General features: G+C 40.6%; 1 protein-coding gene and 1 long non-coding RNA gene across 2 annotated transcripts in view; one reads left to right on the forward strand and one right to left on the reverse strand.

Annotated features, from left to right (window-relative positions):
* Positions 1-24,079, reverse strand: part of LOC308198583 — a 117,056-nt gene that overhangs the window by 11,058 nt on the left and 81,919 nt on the right. The window contains exons 8-10 of the long non-coding RNA XR_013954021.1: positions 12,602-12,719; positions 6,234-6,388; positions 1,946-2,086 (exon numbers count right to left, since the gene is read on the reverse strand). This is a non-coding gene — a long non-coding RNA (uncharacterized lncRNA). The remainder of the gene's footprint in view (positions 1-1,945; positions 2,087-6,233; positions 6,389-12,601; positions 12,720-24,079) is intronic.
* The window catches only part of SHISAL1 (shisa like 1), a 162,986-nt gene continuing 149,699 nt past the window's right edge, over positions 10,793-24,079 (forward strand). Inside the window, exon 1 of the mRNA XM_080601121.1 lies at positions 10,793-10,809. The gene's annotated coding sequence lies outside the window, so the exon portion shown is untranslated. The remainder of the gene's footprint in view (positions 10,810-24,079) is intronic.

Here is a 24,079-nt window from a genome sequence, read left to right on the forward strand (position 1 = left end):
AGAATTGATATCCACTGAGCAGCAAATATAAGTTGTTTTGAAATGCTCATCGTAATGCTGAGCAGAAAGCTAAGACTGTTAGATCTTATTTCTATAACATAAGTGTTTCATTTCAGGGGTCCATATTTTCCTTTTTCCTTTTTTTTTTTATTTTCATATCGCAACTGCAGAGCCACACAGAATTCTGCAACTTCAGCTCAAGGGAATGAAAATCCAGTGTGGCCTTTGATCCTTTTCAGAAAAACTTAACAGTGTCCCCACTAATGGGAAAAATACTTCAAGTTCTTCCTGAAAGAAGCTTGGGAAGAAGTTTTTGTCCCGCGGGGGACTTACCGGTTTTGCTTTTATCAATGGCCTATGCTAATTTGTTCTGCTGCATGTTAGGGAATTTTTTTCAGTCCTCTTGTACTGTTTCTAGGAGGGCAGTTAGCATACTGTAGGAAATATATTGAATTCAGGGGTTCAGAGATTTGGATGACACCAGCATGGTGTTTGTGGACATGTGTTGACATGTTTTATATTTATGGTTCAGACACTCTTTCTACTTCTTTTTGGAGTACAACAGACCACAGCAAGCAAGCTCTTCCTTTTGAGTAAAGCAAGCCGGGAGAGGGAGAAGCAGCTGGAAAAATAGATGAGGATGCAATTTAGGATCTTATTCTTGAATTCCTTTGATCATTTAAATTGCATGGGTGTCAGACAAAGTGGTACTGAGCGTCTAGTCAAGGAGGCTTTTCTCTGAGCATTTAAGTTCTTGCACTATACTCAAATGTTTCTTGCAAAAACTGTGATTGAATAGTTTTCTGAAAAAGTACATTAAATGAACTGAAAACAATAGGAAGATATATATGCACATATACATAAAATTTGAAAGGAAATTACTATCTTTAATAAATCTTTCAGTATTTGCAATTCAAATGTTATATTCATGTGTGGGTGCTAGAGAGATCTCAAATAAAAATGACTGGATAGTAACTATTTTTACTGCAAACAGAAATGTACAAGGTAATCAAGCAGCATAAACAATGAAAAGTAAAGTAGATTTCTGAAACTATTCCTGTTTTTAGTCACTCCCTTGTGGCATTTGCAACACAAGCAAGGAAACTTGTTTATCTATAAGTAGCACACCAAATCCCTACATCTTCCCCAATCCCCTCATGCAGTCTAATACCACAGGTGACATTAAATTGATATCTTCCCAGCTAGCTTGTCAAAGGACATCATCACCCTTCAGCTGTACCCAGTGTATACAGTCAGCTAGAGAAGAGAGGAGAGTTGGTCATGGACATAACATTTTAATATATTGAGATAGGCAAGGGGCAAAATCAGTGACAGCCAGCTACATCTGAAAGAGCATCATCTCCAGGCTGCTCTGAAATCTCAAGTGGAAGCTGAAATGATGTAAATGAAGAGAGTAGGGATCTAGTCTACCTGACAAGTTAAGACAATTCTCACACTGTAAACAGAATACCTGATTACAAGTGAGAAATATTGTCAGAAAGCAGCACTTTTTACCTCAGTACATAAGCAAACTGATTACACCAGACAGATTGCCTGGGAGCCACTTTAACTAATGGGTAGCATTTCTCAGTATTCTTCAGCATTTTTATGTGTTTTTGACTTTGTAACATCGAGAAAACCTGGCAGTGACTCATGTAATCCAAGTTCCCCTCCTGCCTCTCCCAACATGTTCCTGAGTGATCCTGAACAAGTTACTTCATTAATTTTAGTTGGATGCTGTCATGAGAAAAGGCATGTCAGGCTGGGCTGCAAGTCTGTGGTCATTCAATCCTGGTTCATGCAAATGCCTATTAATTCTAGTGGGACTTTTCTCTTTGTCAGGACTGCAAGATTTACCACAGCTGCATGTGCTTAAAAGGCTGCAACAGTTGGATGTTGATTCTTGTCCCATGAAGATTTATTAGAATCTGCTACTAATACTTACCTTTTTGTCTGCCACTTGAACACCTTCAAAAAGGCCCTTCTTCAGTCCCTACTGGCTGATCCCAAGTCACAGCAGGCATTGTTAGCTGAATCTGTATTTCTTCTAGCAGCTCTTCCTAATCCACCCAGACTCTGGGCAAGTCTTGGCAATGAAGGAAAAAGCACAAAATAACGTGTGATTTTTTTTTCCTGCTGTTGTGCAGTGAAAGTGAACAGGTAGACGCTGTTTCCCAGAAAATCTTATGTTCTTGTCCGCATCTCAAACTGAGTGGTGAATAGCCCAAGAGAAGAATGCCAAGCTGGCTTCAATTCTCCTTCAGCAGAGGAGACCAGAGACACCTTAGATAATTCCCACAAGATTCTTAAGAATATTGCTAATAAATGAAATGTGGAAATGTTACATTGAAATGTGAGACTACTAGATTTACATAACTTTGTAGAAAAAATATTGCTATTATAGCTAAAGCAGAAGCAGTTTATGATTAAACCATATCCTTTTAGGTACATACAAGAACACAATAAGAATATATGAAAATTCAGACAAATATTGGAATTGTGTAAAATAAAGAAAAAAAGATATTATTTTGTTCTGGACTCTGCAATTCCTCTAATACTCAGTTCTGGTCCTCAGTAGACTGGGACAAGCACTTGATATGTGGGAGGGATGAGGGGGATGTATTTGTGAATGTTTGCCTTCACAACTGAAAAACAGCTCTGAAAATATTTGTGACTTCTTTTTATTTACTTATGTGTACATTTTCCTTTGCAAGTGTATTTTGCCTCAAGAGGATGTCAGGAATTTCAGTGGGCATGACCAGTCATGCTGGTAGCATTGGCTACCTTGAAAAGGCTTTAGTGTGAGAGCCAACACAACAGGATTCAGAAACCCTGACATGTAAATATCACCATGCATTTGCACAAGAAACAACCATGGTCACTTTCACCATGGTCACTATTAAAGAATTCCAGCCCCCTAATTCTGCACATTTCATACAGGAGCCCTTCAGCCCCTGTAGCGAGCTGGTTTTAGTTTTAGCCCTTATAGTTCCTTATGTGTTTTCTTGAGTCGCTTCTCTTCTGTCTTCTTGGATTCTCTCTATTATTTCTACATTTCTTCCCTTTTTCATCAGCAACCCCTTATCCGCTTCTCTTCTGACATTCTGATACACCTTATCTTTCCAACCTCTGTTCTCCAGTAGCTTCTGTTCTTCAGAAGCCTGACATTTCTCTCTTTCCTCAAGCCTCTCCCCTACCACATACTGAGCCAAAGTCTAGATTGCTCTCCCTGTTCATGTACAGTGGGCAGCTCAGTGCAGTGGACGTTTCTTGGTGGGTTAGGCAACCTGAGTATGACTGAATACAAACTAATACGCTTTCTGGTAACCTACAGAGTTTCTTCTATGAGAAGCAAAAACTATTTTAGCCAAGATAAAGCAAAATTTCCCCAATAAAGCAGCAGGCAAAACAGTCCTCTATTTATATGACAATAATGGAAGAATAATCATAATATTTTATGACATCAAGTGGCTAGTAGTTACTACTTCCAGACACTGATACTGTTTAATATATTTCATCCTGAAAATATTCCATGAGTCATTGCCTGCAGAACACCATAGCTATGCAGCCATCATTTAGAAAAGGACAGCAAAACTGCAACATCTTATTAAGGTTGTGTTGAACAGAAAAGGACCTTAGTTTTTTGAAGTCTCACTCAGAATCCCTTGATGCAAGAAGACACACAGAGCAGCATTTATCTAGCTCAGACAGATGTGGCTGAGTTTCAACCTATGATTCCAGAAAGAGCAAGAATTTCTAATATACTTGGGTCACCTCTGCTTGCTTTCTCCCTGGGTTTGACTCCCAGTCTATCAGTCAAAATGATTTCTTCTGTTTTCTGTTAATGATGTGTGGTGTCTTAGTCTTGGTGTCACACAGAAAAAAAAAAATACCATTTTCCTCAAGATCAACACGGTGCCTCAAGAATGCATGGTTAAAGAATTGAAATACCAAGTAAACTATTTTGGTTTATTTTCACTAACAAAAAAGGTTGCAGATATGAATAAGCAAGAAGGGAAGGAGCAGCATGAAGCAAGCAAATTTGTACTGAAGTTGTATTTCAAAGTGAAGATACCATTTTCTAATAAATCTGTTACGCAGATCATCTAGGACGTAGTTTTACTGTGATGCCTAAATAATTTTAAGGATATGGGCAGAGGTGACTTAGAAGAACACCTAAAAGTCTGTCCTCTAAACTGCCTGTGGTCAATGTGTTCATTTTTGCAAAGAAGAAAATACTGAAGAGAGCATAGTACAGCAAATAACAGAAAAATTAAAGCACTGTACAAACTCTTGAGAATTTCCAGGAAATACCTGGGCACTGGTGAAAGTACTGGTGCAGTCTGGTTTACTGTCTCTTCACACGTATTTCTGTGAATGGTTGCAGTAGGTTAACTGTAGAAGAGAGGATTCAGCAGGATCTTGAGGGAGAAGCAAGCCATTACAGGGAAGGTAATTATCCCAGTTTCCATTTCAGGCAGGAGAGAAATTATTCTGTGGAGTTAAATGAACTTCTGAATCCTTTTCTAGTCCATCAGTAACAAATCCGAAACAGGAGGATGGAATACTTTTCTGGATGTAATCACTTACTAATCCACAGGGGATTTAGCTTACAAACCACTCCCGTTAACAGTAAAGACATATCTATTGTATGGAAATCCTAGACCAAGGCTGGCAATCTAAAACCTGTGAACATGGAACGTTGTGCAAGAGAACTCTATATACATGATGGTTTTATAATTTATTTTTGCTGAGTGTGTGCTCTGCACTGATAGATTCCATGGAAATTGAATATAAAAGTAAACATAAGCAACTTTGCAAAGTGTACTTCAGTCTCTGCATTTGGCTTACCCCTTAAAAGCCCCTTGAGCCAGCTTTTGCAGTTGATTACCTTACAGCAAAAAAATCCCTTTGTTGTCATTGCTTTATTTTATACTACATGTGTATCATTCAATTTTTTATTTTTTTTTCACGGAGAATACCAACTTCAGGGAATACCTCCAGTGATATGCTAGCACATGAACAATGTAAATCTTTATTATAGTAGAAAGAGCAGGGAGATTCAACATCTTGGCCTCTTCTGTTGAGCAGTATATTTTGACACTTTAATGTTTTAGGCTCTCTGTGTAATAACAGGGATTAATACGATGTGCCTACGAAGAGATTACGTGAATGAATTTCATTTTGCGCACCCATCAAAATAAAACCTTTTCTGACTCAAAGAAAAGCCGTCCTTTTCTCCTTCATTGGACCAGATTATTAAATGTACTATAGCTGTAGCAGGACTGAAGGAGACTGGTGAACATGAAGCCAACCTGTACTCCCAGCAAAAATCCTAAGCAATCCACGCTGCAAAGGTTACATATGTCAGCTGAGAAATCAGGACATGCAGTCAGTGCCATGTGCCTGCAGCCCCTCTCACTGGCGCCACACATCTCCACCACCCTCCAAATCCCATAAAGTGAGCATGCAGGCCAGCGTTTAGCTGCAAGAGAGCTCCTGCGGGCTTATAGTAAGCAAATTACAACAAAGCCAATTCCTTCTCCTTTGGAGAATCTTAAAATACCTTATAAACAATGTGTCCCCCAACACATCTGGGAGACCACATATTTTTGTGTTATGTTAAGGATAGCTAGACTAAAATGTTGCCCAATTGTCAAGGGTAGCCACAGAATCAGGGGAAAAAAAATGATTCCCAAGATTGTGCTGTAACCACAAGAAAACCTATCCTATTTGCTATTCTCCCTGCTTTGGTTTAGTATTTCCCAGTAAAATTTAGTCATCACATATCTGCGTGGCTCTTCCATGTCAAGGATTTCAGACTCCTTTAAAAATTGTAAAAGATACTGCTCAGCAGTAACAATCCCACCCCTTAAGTGTAATCTTACTGGGAATGAAATGTAGCCACTGTTTAGCAATCCAGGTCTGTATGATCCCTGACAGGAAGTGAACAGTGACAAAATGAAACTTGTGGAAAAACTATTAGCTGATAGGCACTGAACAGTAATTTAAACTGTCAGTTGTGGAAAATATAAAATTCATCCCAGCATTTACTGACTTTTCTCTTCACACTTCCCCATTTGTTTTGCATAACTCTACTTACAAGTGTTCTCCATCACTTTTTTTTTTTCTTATTAAGGATTCCACATCCAAGTCCTAATACTGCATCTAGCTGCATCTTTTTTTTTCAGAACTGGAATGTTTGGCTGGACCTTGTGGCCACAAATACCTACTGGGATTTTGTAGAGCCAAATCCTCTCTGTTTCTTTCCACGTCTTCCCTCCATTCTCCATCAGCACAAAGTTATGTGATCCCGTCCAGTTCTGACTCTTCTGGAACTGGTACCTTCTCTGCCACGTGCAGAATAATTCAGAAGGGTAGGTTATCTCTGGGAAAAAAAGAAAAAAGAAAAAAAAAAAAGAAAAAAAAAAAAGAAAAAAAAAAGTGTCCTTTCAGAAAACTAGAGAGACCCCTTTTTGCTTTGAATGTCAGACAGGAACACTGCTCCAGCTCTCCCCCTTCTGCTCTACAAGTCCATTGTAACACAATCAAAAAGCACAGATCTATTAACCTTTTGGGAACAATGGAAATTGTACATTTTCTCCTAGGCAATCAGTAGAAAGGGAAAGAGCCAAAAGTATCTAAGGAAAAGAAGAGAGATAGCTAGGCTAGGGATGGCCTCACATGGCTACTGCGGCATAACCAACCCATTGCATAATATTTCTATGACAAGTGCTAATAGGCTTTAAACATCAGGTGTTGTAGCATAACCCACTGTCCACACAAAGGAGTAGCCAATATTTTTTATTTGCTTCCACAAAAATAGTTACCCTCCTGTCCTTGCCTGCTGAACAGCAGCTGGCAGGGGTGCATGCGAGTGGGAGAGAGGTGCTGCAGTCTGACTTGCTTAGCAATCAAATGGAGGAGAGCGCATCCTGAATTCACAGTCGACTGCTCTGTGGGAGGAGCAAATGTCCTTCCCTCCTTGATAACAGGATTAATGCCAATCCCACGCACTGGTGTGTATTCTGAGGTGAATTCTGAGGTGAATCAGTACAAGTCCTTACCACAAGCTAGCACAGCAGGGCCATCAGCGCTCTGTAATGTTGCAAACCATTCTGCTTCCCTGGATAAGGGCTTGAAAGCACACATATATTTGTGTGAATGTGCACATGATGTGTTTGTGTGGTGTATGTGTGTATGTGTGGTATAAATCACACAGCTGCATATGCTTGTGTTACTATTACTAAGTATTGTTTTACTTTTTTTTTTTTTTTTTTTTTTCCCTCCTGGAAACCCAAGCAAGTTAAAACAATAGCAAAATGTTTCTGCTTTAGCTAGGTCTTCCAAACTCTTGGCTCCAGTAAACCTACAGTATATGCCAGCATTTTTGATTCTCATCCACTTTTTAAGTATCAGTTTCTTCCTGCAAATAACACGTACATATATACATGTACATACACAGTTTGGACAGCTATAGCAAGGTGTCTCCCTGAGTCATTTCCTTGATGTTTGGTTTTGAAAAACATCCTTGGGAATCTTTCAGGACCATGTGGTAGCCAGAGCCACATCCAAACCACCTGAGTTTGGACTTCCCTGTTGGCAGTCAGCACTCTTACTATTAATTCTCTACAGATGTCAACACTTCTCATCTGGTAAGACCTAGTGCCATGGGTGTACCTGGTTAGCATGCAAGTGCCTCACAAAAAATTCCATGGAAATTCCCCCTAGATAAAGATGAGTTATGAAAGATGGCTGAAGCAATACTTGACAACTCTCTCTTTTCCAAATACTACGTGGAAACACTGTGTGTTCCATGCCCTGACAGTCCAATTAAAGCCATTTAAAGTACTAGGAAAAGTGAATCAGCCACTTCAAGAGTGAGTCTGATACTGACATGTGCTGTACTTCTGCACTTATAATGCATTACTAAGACTCCCTTGCGTGGCACAGGAAAAAAAGCTGTGTCTATGTTGCAGTTACACAGAGGACGAAAATGTGTGGAATTCCAAGGATGGAACAATACATCCTTGTTGGATTTGGCAAGGCGTGATCTTCAGTGATGAAAACCTGAGAAATCTGGGGTCAGTGCCACAAGAGCTTACACATATGCTTATCTTTATGCATAACTCATGCATGCAGATCGTTACATTTGGCCTCTGCCCTGTCTGCTTCAGTGCAAAGTTCTGTAATGTAAAAACTTGGGTGCAAGCTTGCCATTCCTGGAGTCAATGGCACCTTCCCTTAACTGGTCCATAAGTGGGTAAAACAGTAAAATAAGTGCTCAGATGTGGTGAGCTTTAACATAGTGTTTCCTCTAATTTATTATTTTTTTTGGGGGGGGGGGGGAGGCTGGGGAGAAGGGAGGAGGAATATATGAATAGTGATGCTATGCTTTTTTGTGATTATACTATTTATGGTGACATCATCTCAAGGCCCAAATGAGGTTCCCATTCAAGGCTTCTTTATACCACAAATACGCAAGAAATTGCTGCCTGGATTGCAGCCATCTTTTGTATTTTCATACAGAACTTCATATTTGAAAACTTAAAGTAGTACAGGCTTAAACGGGAGCTCTGTCACCAGACTTAGGAGCACTGATCCTAATATCAGTTCCAGCACTGCTTTAGGCAGGGTCGATAGATAAATCACTCGCTTCTCCTCTTTTCTATTTACTGTCACTCTCCATACCAAGGCATGAACTTTAAGTCTACACAGCAGTAGAAGTAGTGATTTTAAACAGTAAAAGTTGTGATTTTAAACAGATTTTATTGTATGAGAGTGTTAGAGCAGGAAGACTTGTAGCTATGTAAGAAAAAAGCAGAAAGTCTCCTCTAGCTACCTAAAATGTAAGATTTGTTTTTATACTTACTGCAAGAGAGCCATACAGCATCAACCAGATGATGATGAGGCTATTGGGACACAAGCATTTGGTTGCTATATCTGGCATTAGCATGGGATGGCAGAAAAACTGATCAGGATTTAATTTTCATTTCTTGTCCTAATTTGCATTTTCTACTACTGTTTGCTGCATTTCAGCCCTGTGGGTTTGGGATCTGACCAAAAAGCCAGCTGAAGGAAGGCTCATACCGGTAAAAGTCCAGTATTTCTTTCCTCAAAAAAGTCACACAAAAATACACACCTTGCCTCCTACTCTTTCCCCTCCTACTTGTACACACTCTACCATGTCTGCTCCTCAGGAAATAGGCTTGAACAATACAGAACCATTTGTGTCTTATTTAAAGAAGACTCCAGCTTTTCCTTTGGTCACTTACAACAATAAAATGCAAGAGAGAGTGCAAGAGCATCACTCTAATAGAAAGAGAAGCCCAGAAAAAAATAGGAGTGTCTGAAGCCCAAGTCCCTCTCAAGCATGGCTTCAAATTTCTGTGTCCATGTAGGGAGAGCTTCCTTCTCACTGTCTGCTTAAAAAAAAAAAAAAAAAAAAAAAAAAAAGTAAATTGAATGGCTTGTTGCTCTTGTCTTTTCAGGGTTGAGTTAAATTGAGGAATCAGCGATACTACAGAATATAGGGGGAAAAAAGAAAACAAATGGATTAACTGGTGGTCCACAATTCTTGTGCTCTGTAATTATTTTACGAAAAAATAACAGCAGCCCACCTAGTCGTAAGTTTTATTCGGTGTCTGTAAAAGAATTAGTCCCAATGGGACAGTATAGCCTCGTTTTATGTGGCTGTGTAATGAGAGATCCTACCATAAGAAACCGGCACAAGCTGACAGGGGACCTTGAGTTCTGTTTGAAATCATTCAACTCAGATTTTAAACAAGTGGCTAAATTTGGTAATGTAAAGTTATATTCTCTCCTGATTTCAGAAGTACATCCGTGATTGCTCCTTTCCATGTGCACCTCCTGTGCAAAAAGTGTTGCTTGAATATTCAAAACATACCTCCATGCCAGACCATTGCTTAAGACATGTCAAGGAGCGAAATCCCAGTGATGGGAGGCAGGTTACAACATCCCCGTTGTGTTACCGAGTGGCCTATTTAAATGTAGCTGTGTTCCCAAACAGTAAATAACATACATGCGGTGGGCATGAGTCATCACTCCTGCGACAAGGTCTGCGGAGCTCCCTGCTTTGCACGGCTTATGCATTAACGTGTAAATGAAAAATAGTTTTTATTACAAATTCGCACGAGGGAGATCGTTTATGGGCGCCGGCTTAAAGCAGCCTGCTTCTCCGCGATCGCGGGCGCAAGAGCGCGGGGGTGGGGGGGGAGGAAGTTTTGCCATTTTTAGGCAATTGAGCCCCAAAATCGGCGCACGTCCTCCTTCCCTTCCTCGCTTGGAGCCGCGTTTGCCTAGGGAGCCCGGAGCGAAGGTCCGGCCGTTTAACCCCCAGGGCCGGCCGTTACCCAGGGCCCTGAGGGGAGCGGTCCTGCCCCGCAGCCCCCTCAGGGCTCCCGTGAGGCGCTGGCGACAGCCCCAGAGGAGCGGAGGAGAAGGAGGGAGGCGGGCGGGGAAGTTTCCGTGAGGGACAGCGGGGCGGGCTGACGCGGGGCAGCCGCTGCTGGGCTCCAGAGGGAGCCAGGAGGCACCTGAGAGCCGGCGGCAGGTGGAGGGGGAGCGGCTCGCCGGGGCGGGGAGAGCAGAGCGGGAGGGAGGGGACGCGGGCGGGGAGAGGAGGGGACGGGGCAGCCGCAGAGCAGGGAGATGGCGACGGAGGTGGTGGATCCTCAGGGCCGTCGCCTCGTCCCCCGCCTTGGGCACTGAGGCACCCGCCCGGCTCGACCCACAGTCCCGGGGGGCTGCTGGGGGAAGCGGCCGTGCCCGGCAGCGGCTTGGTGAGAGGTCAGCGGGCTGAGGTGGGCTTGGGGAGGGGAAGGGGCTGGGAGAGCCGTGCCGAGCCGTGCCAGCTCGCCTTTGGGAAACTTTGCGTGCCTCCTGCCAGCCCGGTAGCGCGGCACCGGGACGGCTGCCTTGCTCGTCCGGGCTGCTGGGGTGTGTGTTTGGGTTCTGAATCGATGGTTCGAATCGAAGCAGGGTTCTGGTATTAATCACTCGTGTCTTAGAAAGCTCGTTGGTGACTCGTTTCCATGACAACGAGACCCCTCCGAGCCTTCGGGGTTGTCTCTTTGCCCGTTTTTTATTATTTTTTTTTTCCATTTCGTGAAATGTGTTCGTGCTAATGCCGTGTTTTGTCACCGAGGAGAAAAGCGAGCAAATAAAACCTGACCGATCCTGCACTCCCGGTGCAGCGGTCCTCTGCCACCCGGCTAATTGCCTGCCTTCCTTAACGATGCGCGGATGGGACTCGTGTGGAGAGTTGTACGAGATTCCTCACCTTTTCCTTTACCGGCTTATCTCCTCTGGCCATAAAGCTGGGACCAAAATACGGTTTGAACTGTCACTTGCTCAAGCAAGTGCTCCTTAGCCATGTTAGTACTGCAAGTGTGATGCTTGTTATCTTTACTTATTGCTTCTGAGCACAGAACCCTCTTGGAGGCAGGGAGTCGCCTTCTCTGTAGTTGTGTGGTGGAGCACAGGGCTGGGAGTCAGGAGTGACTTACTGTTTAACTTTGTCACCTTCTTGTGGTGTGACCTTGACAGGTCTCATAACTTCTTTATATCCTACCGTGTCTCAAAAAGGAAACATTGCCCGCTCGTACCTGCGAAGTGTTCCAAGCTAATCAAGCAATTCTTCTGAGATGAAGTACTGTTAAATTTGAATGTGTTGTTTTCTGTTATGAATAGTAAATGTATATTTTATGTTCCTCTTCTGTAATGATCTAGGTGAAAATTCCCTTCTTTAGCTTCAGTCTTAATCAACCTAGCACAGTCCTGCTTGCTCTTCAGGTAATGTGTAGTGTTATCCATCTGAAATCGATAATTCTAATCCTATTTATGCTAACAACCAGTCACTACTTTCTCAGATTAACTCCATCAGATTCAGGTAAAAATGTGACTCTTCGGCAGTTTTAAATTTGTAGGAATGCCTACTATGACAAAGAGTATACATCTAGCAAGGTTATACAATAGTAAAGAAAAGACTGTAAAATTGAATGACAGTCTTGATCACTTGCCTTAGTATTGCAACCAGAGAAGGACTTAAAAAGCTTTTTTGAGAGGGAGGCAGGGAGGGAGAGAGACAAAGAGAGAGAATGAGCAAGCACACACTTTTAACTTAACTGTATGTCAAGTTAAACATCTGAAACTGTTCTACCAATTTTCATAGTTTTCCAAAAAACATTTTAATATGTATTGTTCTGTATAGAAGCATTGCAAGGGAGTGTGTAAGAAATGTTTTAGAATATGCGGTTCGAAACCCAAATACTGTCTAATTGATGTTCAATTATAAACACTTAAGATGAGTAGAAAGTTATACCAGTAGGGGAACTTTAGTAAGAAGCGTACATTTTTCTTCTTTGTTTAAACGCTCTTTTTAAGCGAACAAACCATATCTATTTTAAATTAAGTATCTCCTTCCTACTCTGAGGAAGAGTCTATCCCAAGCTGAGCTGAGCAAAGTGCTAAAACATATATGCCTCATTTCAAATGCATTAGTGTTCTCTAATATCAGTAGACAAATTGTGCTTCAAGCATTTATTTAAGCATTCTAAGGAATCAAAGCCTGTGACCTTACCTTTTGTATTCTGGTCTTTTTAGCAGCTCAGTAGTGAAACATCTGCCTGAAAATATTTCTTGGGAATTGAGGACCTTCTGACCGTTACCAGCCTTAGTGAAGCAAATGTATGACAACCCTATGCAAAGAAAGAAAAAGAAATGATACCTTAATATCTCATCTCCTTTGGATGTCATTGAATTATGTTCTTATACTGAATTACTAAATTTGTACTACTTAGTGCTGCACAGTCTATATAGGTAGACAGAAAGTGAACTGGGCTTTATTCTGTGCTTTATGTCCTCTGCAAAGTTCAATCTGTTACTTGTGGTAGTAAGGACAACAGATATTCCAATTCAATTCTCCGACGCTAGTTGCTGGGGGGGGAGGGGTCGGTCTTAATTTCATTTTTTAATATTGATAGCAGGGCTCTCTTATGAAAGGTATTTCATAAAAAGCCTGTATTTAGAGTTGTTTTTCAGAACATTATTTGCTTAGGTTTGTAAATAGATTCCTAAGTGTATGAGCTGCTACTGATAAAGGTGTTCTGTTTGAGGGAGTAGAGAAAAAAGCAAACATGAAGGCTAAATCCATAGGTATGAATGATATGGGTTTATGCTATATTTTACTTATTTTACCAACATAACTTTGATATAATGTACACTTTTTTTCTAAAACAAAAATGCTTCTGGCAGTGTTTATATTCAAGAAGCTACGTGTTGCTCAAGCCACGTATTGCTTAAACTTCGGTGGCATGTAGAAGTAGACTTAAGTGTTGTTTGTTTCTCTGGTGTTGGAAGTCCCTCAGGTGGTTTGGTGAATAATGTGCAAGACCAGTATTTAGTGGAGATGGCTGAGCTCCTTTCTCTGTAACAGATCTACTTTGGACAAGTTGCTTTACCTCTGTATTTCATCATTCCCCCATTTGTCATCCTCCTATTTATCATTCAGTCTTGTTTATTTGGAGTGTAGGATCTTCAGTGTAAAATCTGTTGTGCCCAGAGAGATCTCTGCTGGAGCAGCAAAATGCTACTGTGGTACAATAACAAGAAATGATAGCCAGCATTTTTTCTGTATCAGTCACTGTGGTCTTAGCATGATCTCTAGCCACTGTCTGAGAGGCAGTAAGATTGTTATAGATCAGTGTGAAGAGGTAATGGAGGAATTGCTTCTAATGCTAGTACCTTAAAATTTATTTTGCTAAATATATTTAAAGAAGACTCTTAGAGAAAAAGTTCACATATCTATCCTTCAAGGGCTAGAAAATAAATTATGTCTCATTCCTGCTTTTCCTGAACACGTATGCTTGCTGTCAGGGTGAATGTACTAATATTCTGTATGTAAAAATAGAGTAATCATGAATTTAAAATGTGCTATTAGTGGGAAGGAGCTTGTCAGTGGCACAAACCAGCACTAAAGAAACAAAGTGGAATTTTTTTTTTTAACTACTTATTTGTTCTTTCTCCTTTTCTTGTGTTTGTAGGTAGGAGAAAGGCAGATGAGTTTCCAAGTACCCTTTTTGATCTTATAAAGCACGCAGCTACATTTGGCAGCAGTAAGTAATGACATTAGGAAGGTGTGAGAGCTGTTTCTGTATTGTTCCAGCTAGGAGCTTAATTATGCTTGTGATAAACTACTATAAAAATGTTTACACTTCAAAATATGATGTACTTGGTGGTAAGTCCAGCTATGGTTTTTTGTTTGGTCTTACTTTTCAAAATCACCCTATAAATGGATAGTGGTGATTTCTGATAAACGAGGCTTTTAGATCGAGGCAAGGTTCTTTCCTAGGAAAGGTTACAGATGAAAAACAGACTTTTATTAAACTGTCCACTTTTCTGCTTTATATGGTAGACTTGCATTCTGTGCTTTATCTTACTTTGACAGATAAATCCTGATTAAAAAAGTATTTTTGCATATTACTGGAAGGTGAAATAAAGCTCTTCTGTTTGAGGTATTTTATTCCTCTTACAGATGAGATCTCTTACGTGGGAAGATCCAGAAACCTCTTTTCCATCCTTTCATTTACTTGCCTTATTTTTAATCAACTCTGTACAATGATTTCAAAGTGACTTAGAATTTTAGGGCCTGAATTTGACACAACTCAAAGATTTATTTTTTTTTTAAATGTACCTGGAGGCGGAAAAGCCCAGGTCTCTAAAATGTCTGATGTTGCACACCTGCAAGTTGACATGCACAAATTCACTGGTGAGTTTGGAAATTTTGGACCTGGATCTGTTTCCTACTTACAAAATAGAGGGATGAAAGGAGACACCAGCTCAAATTTGTTACTTTCAAATCATCTTACTGCTCAGACTAATAGTGGAGTCAGTTGTAGGGCCCAGCCAGTGATCGATTTGTACATCTCTGCAATACAGACTATAGGAAGTCTGAAGAGCAAAGCAAATCTTTCTTCTCACAAAGTCCTGCTGAACATGGTATGGCCTCCTGCATGAAGGAAAAGAATGCGTGGAAGCTTATAAGGACTTAAAAATGCAAGAAAAAATATGGCACTCTGTGAAGACAGACATTTCAAAAGATTTATCTAGATATTGGCAACTTGGGTAGAAACAGTGGTGTTAATAGTCACCAGAAGCCCAGTAAAGGCAGAAGCCAAATCACAGAAGTTTGGATCAAATCTGAGAGGGAGCAGACCAGACTGCTTTACTGCTTCAGAAATACTGAACAAAAGGATTCCTTTCAAAGGCTCTGAAAACAAAGACAAAGCTATTTGCTGGCCTCTGTGGGTTCCCCAGTACGAAGTCTTCATTATCTCTGTGCCTTACGTAGCTTCAATTATAAAGAGTTCATCCTCTGGTGACTGGAAATGTCTGTGGTGTAATTTCAATTCAGAGGGACTGACTTCTCTAGAGAGAGGGGCAAAAGACAAGAAACAGACAAACTGTTTATCTGTGCCATATTGTGTCTTTGCTTTGTGGTCCAGGTAATATCCAACAGCCTTCAGAAGCCTCTGCCATCTTGAAGATCTAAAAGCAGCATAGTGCTACCTTTGGAGCAGTTAATTTTTTCTTCCAGTGCTTTAACTCTGTTTTTTTTTCTTTTTTTGATTATGGTGGGGAAAAATGTAGGCAGATTTCTCTATTAGCAGTTCCTGTGATAGAGGATTTCTGCTTTTATTGGTACCCTAGGCGCACATAACACTGCTCACCAAAACAGAAGTGAAGAAGATGAACTCCACACACCCCCAAGAAACTGATACACAGCAAGCAAAACAGAGAGTGTTCCCTATTTTACAGTTCAGTATCCCTTGCCTGTATATAAAGCCTACAGAGAGGAGCCATTGAGTACTTATATGAGTTCAGATGGTATCTCAACCTTTTGATGCTGATGCTACATCTGAACTGCCTTACCTTCATCTGGCTAGTATTACACTGTTTTATGGTAAGACTGATTTGCCTAGGCTTTTTCAGTAGCAAGAGATACACTCTGAGCACACTACTTGGTGGGTCTGCCAGGCTGTCTGCGCAGGGTGTAAGCTAAGGTACTGTTCTGTGATGTTCTCTGGGGATAAGGCAGGGAGGGACTTAGCCTCTGCATGTGCAGCAGCCCCAGCAACAATCTGCATGCTTCTCCCTTTGAGGCTCTTGATTTGTGGGCTGACCTTTTCACTCTAGTGAAGCTTAGCAGGCCCACACGATTTTGTCACTTAATGCTGGGATGTCTGATGTTGCAGACAGGGAGTCTGTTCCTGCTCTATTCGGAGTCAAGGGCAAAATTCTTGCAGATTGCCACAGGAGCAAATTGTGTTCCTAAACATACTTCAGTAGCTAGAAAGAAACTTCCTAATAAAGAACCGGACTGTAACACTACACCAAACATCCGGCATTGTTCTATGCCTCAAACCTCTCAACAGTAACATGCTTGCAGACAGAGGACTGCAAACAACAAACCTTAGGGCATTCCTGGAAGGACTGTGGAGGATTGCCAGCTCTGCCTGCTCTGAGAAGCAATTGAGGCTTGATCATGTCATTGATAAAATCCTACTTATTCTAATGGGCACTATTCAGTCCCTTAGAATTCCAATCCTACTACAGTCTGGAAGTAGTGAAGTGTGACTTAGTAACTATTACACAAAGGATTCACTGCCTCAAGCAGAAAAGGCAGAGGGATTTCAATTCACCTGGAGAAACAAAAGGCCCTTTCCCACACTGATGAGGATACAGTTGGAAGTTATCACAGAAAACTTCAGATTGCGTCCTGTTGCTGGGAATTGTGATACTTTAGAAAGACTGACTCCTAACTAGAACAATTTGATTTTTCTATATACCCTGGGTATATATTATATACCCTGGGTATTATTTTTAGTTTTGTACTTTTTTTCCCCTTGGTGATTACCATGTAGATGTTCCTGTGGTTCCCTTAACAGAGGAACTTTTTCAATTACAGGCTTTTTCTCTAAAAGAAGTTCAAGTGAAGTACCTAGATAGAGCCTGTTGGAAGTAGGCTGTTCCAGGAATGTATTTTGTAGATCTCTGCAGCTCTGCGCTTGCTTTCCAAAGTCCCTGTATTTCACTATTTTTGCCCATAGAGAGCTACTGTTACAAAGCTTTTGAGGTGCAAGGAGGGGGCAGGGAGGTAGTCGCTTGAGTCGTATACATTGTGCATTTGTCATCTGTGTAGCATTCCCAAATATGAGAGTGCCAGGGCTGATTTTTCCACATAATTTTCAGCCTATGGTAATTGGAACACCACTTCCTTTGGTAACCATGCTTCACCTGGTAATCTCCCATCTTGTACTGGTTTGCTTTATGTGATGAGAGTTTGGGAGATTGCATCCATTTTTCTTTTTTTTCCTGTGGAATCCTGACAGCATCCACCATCAACATACTCCTCTGCCCAACAATTCTTAAACATAAAAAAAAAAAAAAGAAAAAAACTGTCTTAGAAAGTGTGTAGCTGACATTTTTTCCCATTATGTCACTTCCCAGGTGGTTCATCTTGCCATTCAAAAACATAGGAAAAATTCTACAGTGGTAAACTTTTCCAGGGAAATTCTGTTCTCTTCAGATGCTTTATCTTAAATAGCAAATATGAATCTTCAAAAAAAATTAATATCCAAAGTACTGACATTTTCTTACACAGCTGAGATTTGTTTTTTTTGTTCCTGTCTTGTCTTTTCAGTATAACCATGGCATGTAATGTGGACAGAAAGCTTCCAGAGTAGACCAAATGAGAAGTTACTCACATGAAATATCCCCAAATGCAGAAATTCAATACAAAGCTGTTTGATTTACTCTAAAGCCATAAAAGACAACGTAAAACTAAAGGCAGACGTGGTGTCAGTTGAAGCAATGAAGCTTCATGAAGAACTTAAGCTATTCAAAATGATGAAAAAGTCAAGCATGCGTGAATGGAAGCAGAACAATGACATCTTTACAGGACAGTCTTCATGCTGTTTTGTGAAAAATGTTAAGGCTCATTCTTCTAAATGCAGTGTGTTCAGTTGCACCTGAAATAAATTCTCTTTATACAAATGGAGGTAGAGAAGCTCTGACATGCGTATGTGGCTTTTTGCTCACTGACAGATTGGGCTAGAATTGAAAAGTCATGAGAGGAATTAGTCCATGACTGTTCTCAATAGTGTAAACGTGTTTGTGAAGTAAGTTCGGTATAATCATGCTTGTTATCTTTTTTGATTGTGTACAGTTTAAGAGTAATTCATTGCAATCCTGTTGCAAAGTATGGTGACACAGCAGCATTTCCCTGATTAACATATTGCTGAATTTTCATATTTAGAAATACTATTGGCAGTGATTTAGGAAGCTGGATTCTAGCCAGAGAATAAACAATCACTGAATCCAACTATGCAAGGAGATTCTATACACACAAGTCAGAGACTTAATTATCGCTTTTTGTTGCAGGCTCTCATCTCTGTTTGGGTAAATCTGTGAATTCCCATGTGAAGCAACTCAGTAGCCATGTAAGCAGTGCAGGGGCATTTGCCAGTGCAATGGTTACTGGGTCACATCCTGCCCTGTCACCCTTCCAGGACTCATGGCAAATGGAAAGGTTCCTTTGGGCTTGGTGCTCTTCTGCTTCCAATCTGTGTTTTGTGACAGCTTTCAAGTTGTTCTATTGCTAGAAAAGTGGCAAGGTGTATAAATCGCTGTATGGTCAGCATATTTAAGGAAGAAACCAAATGAAGTTTAAAAGAGCAAGTGCAGAGTCCTGCACCTGGGAAGGAACAACCGCATGTATCAGTACAGGCTGGGGGATGACCTGCTGGAGAGGAGCTCTGCGGAGAAGGACCTGGGGGTCCTGGTGGACGACAGGTTGACCATGAGCCAACAGTGTGCCCTGGTGGCCAAGAAGGCCAATGGGATCCTGGTGTGCATTAAAAGGAGCGTGGCCAGCAGGTCAAGGGAGGTGATCCTCCCCCTCTACTCTGCCCTGGTCAGGCCTCACCTGGAGTACTGTGTCCAGTTCTGGGCTCCCCGGTACAAAAAAGACAGGGATCTTCTCGAAAGAGTCCAGCAGAAGGCAACAAAGATGATACGGGGCCTGGAGCATCTCCCCTATGAGGAACGGTTGAGAGACCTGGGTCTGTTCAGCCTTGAGAATGTAGGGGGGATCTTATTAATGTTCGAATGCTCAAACTTTTCTTTAATTTGAAGTAAATGTTTCAAGACATACATTATAATTTTATAAGTCCATGGACACATTCCTATTTATTTGAATGGAAGCAGGGTCAAGCCCTGTATCTGTGAGGGATGCAATTCTGAACACAAAGGAAACCCTTGTGAGTCCCCTATGCAGGAGTCAGGATGCACTCCTGGCCAGCAATCTAAATATAACAATGTAAAATTTATGAGGAAGGGAACTGGCAGTAATAATACTTCCTTGCCTTTCTACTCTTTATCACTAGCCTCCCACGCTTTTGGGTCATTCTTGGCAGAGAGCTGTGCAGTTTAGTAATTGTCTTTGTTAGAGAGTCTCTATCTTCTTTCTCATAGTGACACATTCATAGCAGGGAAAGTTCTATCCGTCATTAGTCACTTTAAGCCCTAAGGCTGTAGTTCGAAGCCTCCTTCCTTTTTTTTTCCTAGAATCTGTTACACATAAGAGAAATTAATACATATCCACATGGACACATATAGGCATACATGCATAGCTTTCATTAAAATGAATTTGCATAACGTCTGTTCATTTTGTAATTTTGTAATTGCTCTAATCTCTCAGTGATAATATGAGAGGTACAACAAGGTTACTGCTTATGGCAAATTTTGATCCAGAGTTTGTAACCCTTATAATAACTATTTCTCAACTCCACCTACCCTCTCCCTACATCTTCTGACATTGGACTGCAGTGGAAGATTGGCAGTGTCATGAACATGAATCCAGATGTCTTAATGAAGACTCTTGGTGCTAGGTGCTTCTTAAGGAGAGGTAAGAGGAGCAATATTCTCAGTGAAGTCGGCACCTTTCTTAAGCAGGCTGTGTTTATATCGGTGTCTGTTTTGATAATTAGGCATTAAAAGCAAGAGTTGCTTTTGCAACTTTCTGCGTAATATATTTATCTACACCAAACAGTTAAAAGCAGTGTGTAACATTTAAATAATGCAAATGAAACTGTTGTCACTTCTCACAATCAAAGCTAAACTTTCTCTTCCTTTTCTGTTCCTTCTGCCTTCTAAGTTATCTCACCTATCCCTCTTCAGGTGGGTTTAGGCAGCCACATGGTGGAGAGTAATGGGATTCTTGCCATTTGTTTTAATGTCCAAAGTCAGTCGTGACTGTGTTTTGCAGCAAACTGATGGCATGGGCTTGGCAAATAAAGTTATGGTGTCCAGCAGCTGCCTACAAGCTTCCAAAATTTGCTCAACTTCTGTCTCAAAAATCATTCATTGTGCCTTCTTTCTCTTTGTATCTAGCCCAGGTAATTGTATTAGGAAAAGTGGCGGTGATTTTGGTTTTATGCAATACTGATTAGAACAAGGAAAATCTTTTTCCTGTTTTGTGAGCCAAATTTCTATTTCCTTTGCTTTTCCTTTCTGTCTGGTATGAAGTAAATGTTCTGGTTGTTTTAGTTTAAAGCACCAAAACCAAACAACTGTTTATCCCATATCACCATGAATGTCTTCTCTATTTTTTTCCAACTTAGCTGCCAAAACAACAAAAACCAGTTGGTTGCATAGCCTTATACTGGAGAATTTATATGTGGCACAGAATGCCTTCCTTCCCCCCCCCCCCCCCCCCCCAAAAAAAAAAAATAAATGTTTTCTTGTGAATTGAGATCCTGAGCACATGGTACAACCAGACTGGTTCCAGAGTTGTCATTACAGCAAGTCCTCTTTTCTGGAACAGAAGTCCTGTCTTCTTGCACAAGAGTATTTTCCATGACTGAGAAGCCAGAAAGACTCAGAGTTTGTGAAGACTGTAAGAAACCATGAATTGGGGGAGAGGTGAAGGGAGGGTGGAAAGAGCTCATTTTAAGACAGTAGATTACACATATCCTTTTCTTGAAAGCAAATCTAAGATGCGATCCATAAAGAACTTTGTAATTTGAATCTTATACCCATGTTGGCTATGCTTGCCGTAGAATCACAAACTTTTTTATCCAATTCCAAAAAAGTGCTGTTAGTATGAACTGTAAAAACATTTTTGATAGATAATAATTGGGTGCTATGGTGGCATTATCTCACATGTAGTTTATATATCCAATCTGAATGCAATCCATGAGTATGAAGGTTTTTTTCCTTTTGAGGGTTAGTGGGCCTGGAAGAGGATGTCACCTAAATTAAATTGCCTAGCTATTAGTAACAAAGCAGACCCAATAAAGTAAGCCATCTGTTGCACAGCTCATTACTGCTAACAAATGTAATGATACAACAAATGCAGAGCCTGGATTTTGAACCATTTATTGGTGATGGATGTAACTGAAATTCATTGGGATGGCAGAAACTCAGGCTGTCCTCCACCTCTGAAAGGAATCCAGACTTTCCAGCAAGACTGTCAGTGCATTAAAATACATCAGTAAATAAGCAGCTAAGCAATGCTGAAGTTTGTTCTATCACAAGAGTGAAGGATCTCTGAAAATGTAATGGTCTGAGTAATTAGCTGTGGATCTTTCCCATTAGAAGGCTGAAATAATGTCTGAAGAATATGCTTCTTTAAGCCAGAAGTGGTGAAGTCCCACTGTCATTAAATAAATAATGCATTAGAAAGTAGAACCCCCAAAACACACAGCTGATCAGTAAGGCATAAATATATATATATATAGATAGATATAGATATATGAGGTTTAGATTGGAAACAACAAAAGACCATGGAAAGATTCTCATTTCTGTCTCCTTACGATCACAAAAGGGATCAGCTGTTTTCTTAGAAGCAAGTTAAGGACTGCACAAGTCTGTTTGTTTGTTTGTTTGTTTGTTTTTCCTGCAGAGGCTAACAACTAAGCAATGTACAAGATGACCACTTCACAGGAGTCTGCTGAAGTTTTTGCCTGCTGTGTACCCTGTGTAGGGTATAGGGCAATTTTAAGTTGATTATCTAGATAGTAGTTGCCTATGCACACAGTAAGTTTCTAAAAAATCACTACTAAAAAATCTACTTTCTAGATGTAAAAGTCTGTTTGAAGAGTTCTCTTGCATGCTCTGACCCTGGGTTGCAACTTCGTTGGTACCAAGAGGTTTCAGAAAACCAGCATCTTTGGGACCATGTCAGAGATGACTTTGAACTCGTAATCTATTCTTTCAGAGTAATGCTTTTTTTGTTTGTTTGTTTTGTTTTGTTTTTTGTAGGCATTCTGTAAGGATGGCGAACAGGGTGAGGGGACTGGACTTTTATGTGGCTTTTTTGGATAGGGTAGATGACACAGAAAAGAAATGTAAGAATGGATATTTTGGGTCAGATTAAACATCCATCTAGCTTGTCATAGCTCTGATGCTGGCTGGAGTAGATATCACATGATGTAAAGCAGACATTTCCGCAGATAGATACGCTCTCCCAGCTTCTGGCCATCTGCATCACAGGTACCTTTTTGCATTAGAGATCATAGCTTAGAGTTTAATAGCTGTTGGTGGATGCTTTACCGAGGAAATTTGTTTAATAGTTTTTAGAATATAAGCTGTTGTCATCTACAAAATCCAGTTAAACTGCATGTTGTGTGGGGAAAAAAGCAAACACCTCTTTTTGTTTATTTTAGAACTGCTGTCTGACAATACTGTTTGGCTTACAGTTCTTGTATTATGAGAAGCGGTGCATGGCTATTGCCTATTCAGCTTGCCCATGGCAGTTGTAGGTTTTATAGACCTTTATGAGTTCCCTTCACAGCTGAATCTTCCTAGTCCATTTAATTACATGTGTACAGAAAATTTTTTACACCTTTTACTGTCCTCGTTCTCTCCTGTTCCCCTTCCAGCTCTACATACGTAGATGAACTATAAATTTATACCATGACATAATGAGCTTTTCTTTTTTTCTTTTCCCAGCAGCTTCTAAAATTGTCTGCTTTCTGACTGCTACTGAGAACAGAATCACTGTTTGTGTAGAATTATTTGACTTGCATAAGATTATTTATTTCAGACTTCATATTTCCTTTCTAAGATGCAGTAGCTATGCTGGAGGACACCACTGTGTAAAGCTAGTGTTGGGAGGAGGTTTCAACCCTGCATTGCTTTGCATTTACTGTCATGAAATTCATTTGCTATTTTATCCCCCAGTGACTTGGTATCATGAGTGGTGGACTCTATGTGAATGATTTCTGGGTGAAGGCAAGGAAGTGTTCTGCCTAGCCATGGATACTTTGAAGAGGCAGTCAGCTCCGTATAAGGGAGTGTATGTCTCAGGGCTTGATGCCATTTTGTGGAGTTGGAACTCCTAAGTTCTATAAAATAAATCTGGTCAAGAAATTCTCATACTAAGCCTGCATATTTGTTGCCCTTCTGCCACAGTCTTTGGAGGAGTTAATGGGCAAGACTTGACAGCCAAATGAGGTTGTGAAGGAGGAGTGACAACAGGATTGTGCAAAGCCTGCCTTACTAATTTCGGGATCAAGGGCAACAGCTGGAGAACATGCAATTGCAAGAGATAGGTAGGTGGTTGAGAGGGAGAATAAAAAAGACCTGGAGTCACAAAGAAAGAGACTAAGGTTGGACTCTACCAGAAATCTGTTACATCTGAAAAACAGCATATCAACAGTCAGATGCTTGATTGGTTAGCAGCAGAAATATTCAAGCAGTCTTTGTGCTGTGGTCATGGTGGTTCTTCTTTTTTTTTTTTTTTCTCTGATCTAGCAACAGAAAACATTCCCTCATGGGGGTACCAAGAAGGCATAAAGATTCTGTTTTTCTAAGAGCTTTAAGAAGATGGCAGGTTGGACTGCCTAAGGCATAGGAAATACTTGAAATCATTTGTCTCCCGAGATCTCTCTCCTCTTTCTCTTTTTATGTATTCGATTGGTTTTTCTTACCCAATGTCTAAGTTCTACCTTGTTTTCTACTGCAGGTGTATTTATTTAATATCTGTTAAACCAAC

The sequence above is a fragment of the Anser brachyrhynchus genome (assembly GCF_964034855.1).
Source record: "Anser brachyrhynchus genome assembly, chromosome: 1".
NCBI lineage: Eukaryota > Metazoa > Chordata > Aves > Anseriformes > Anatidae > Anser > Anser brachyrhynchus.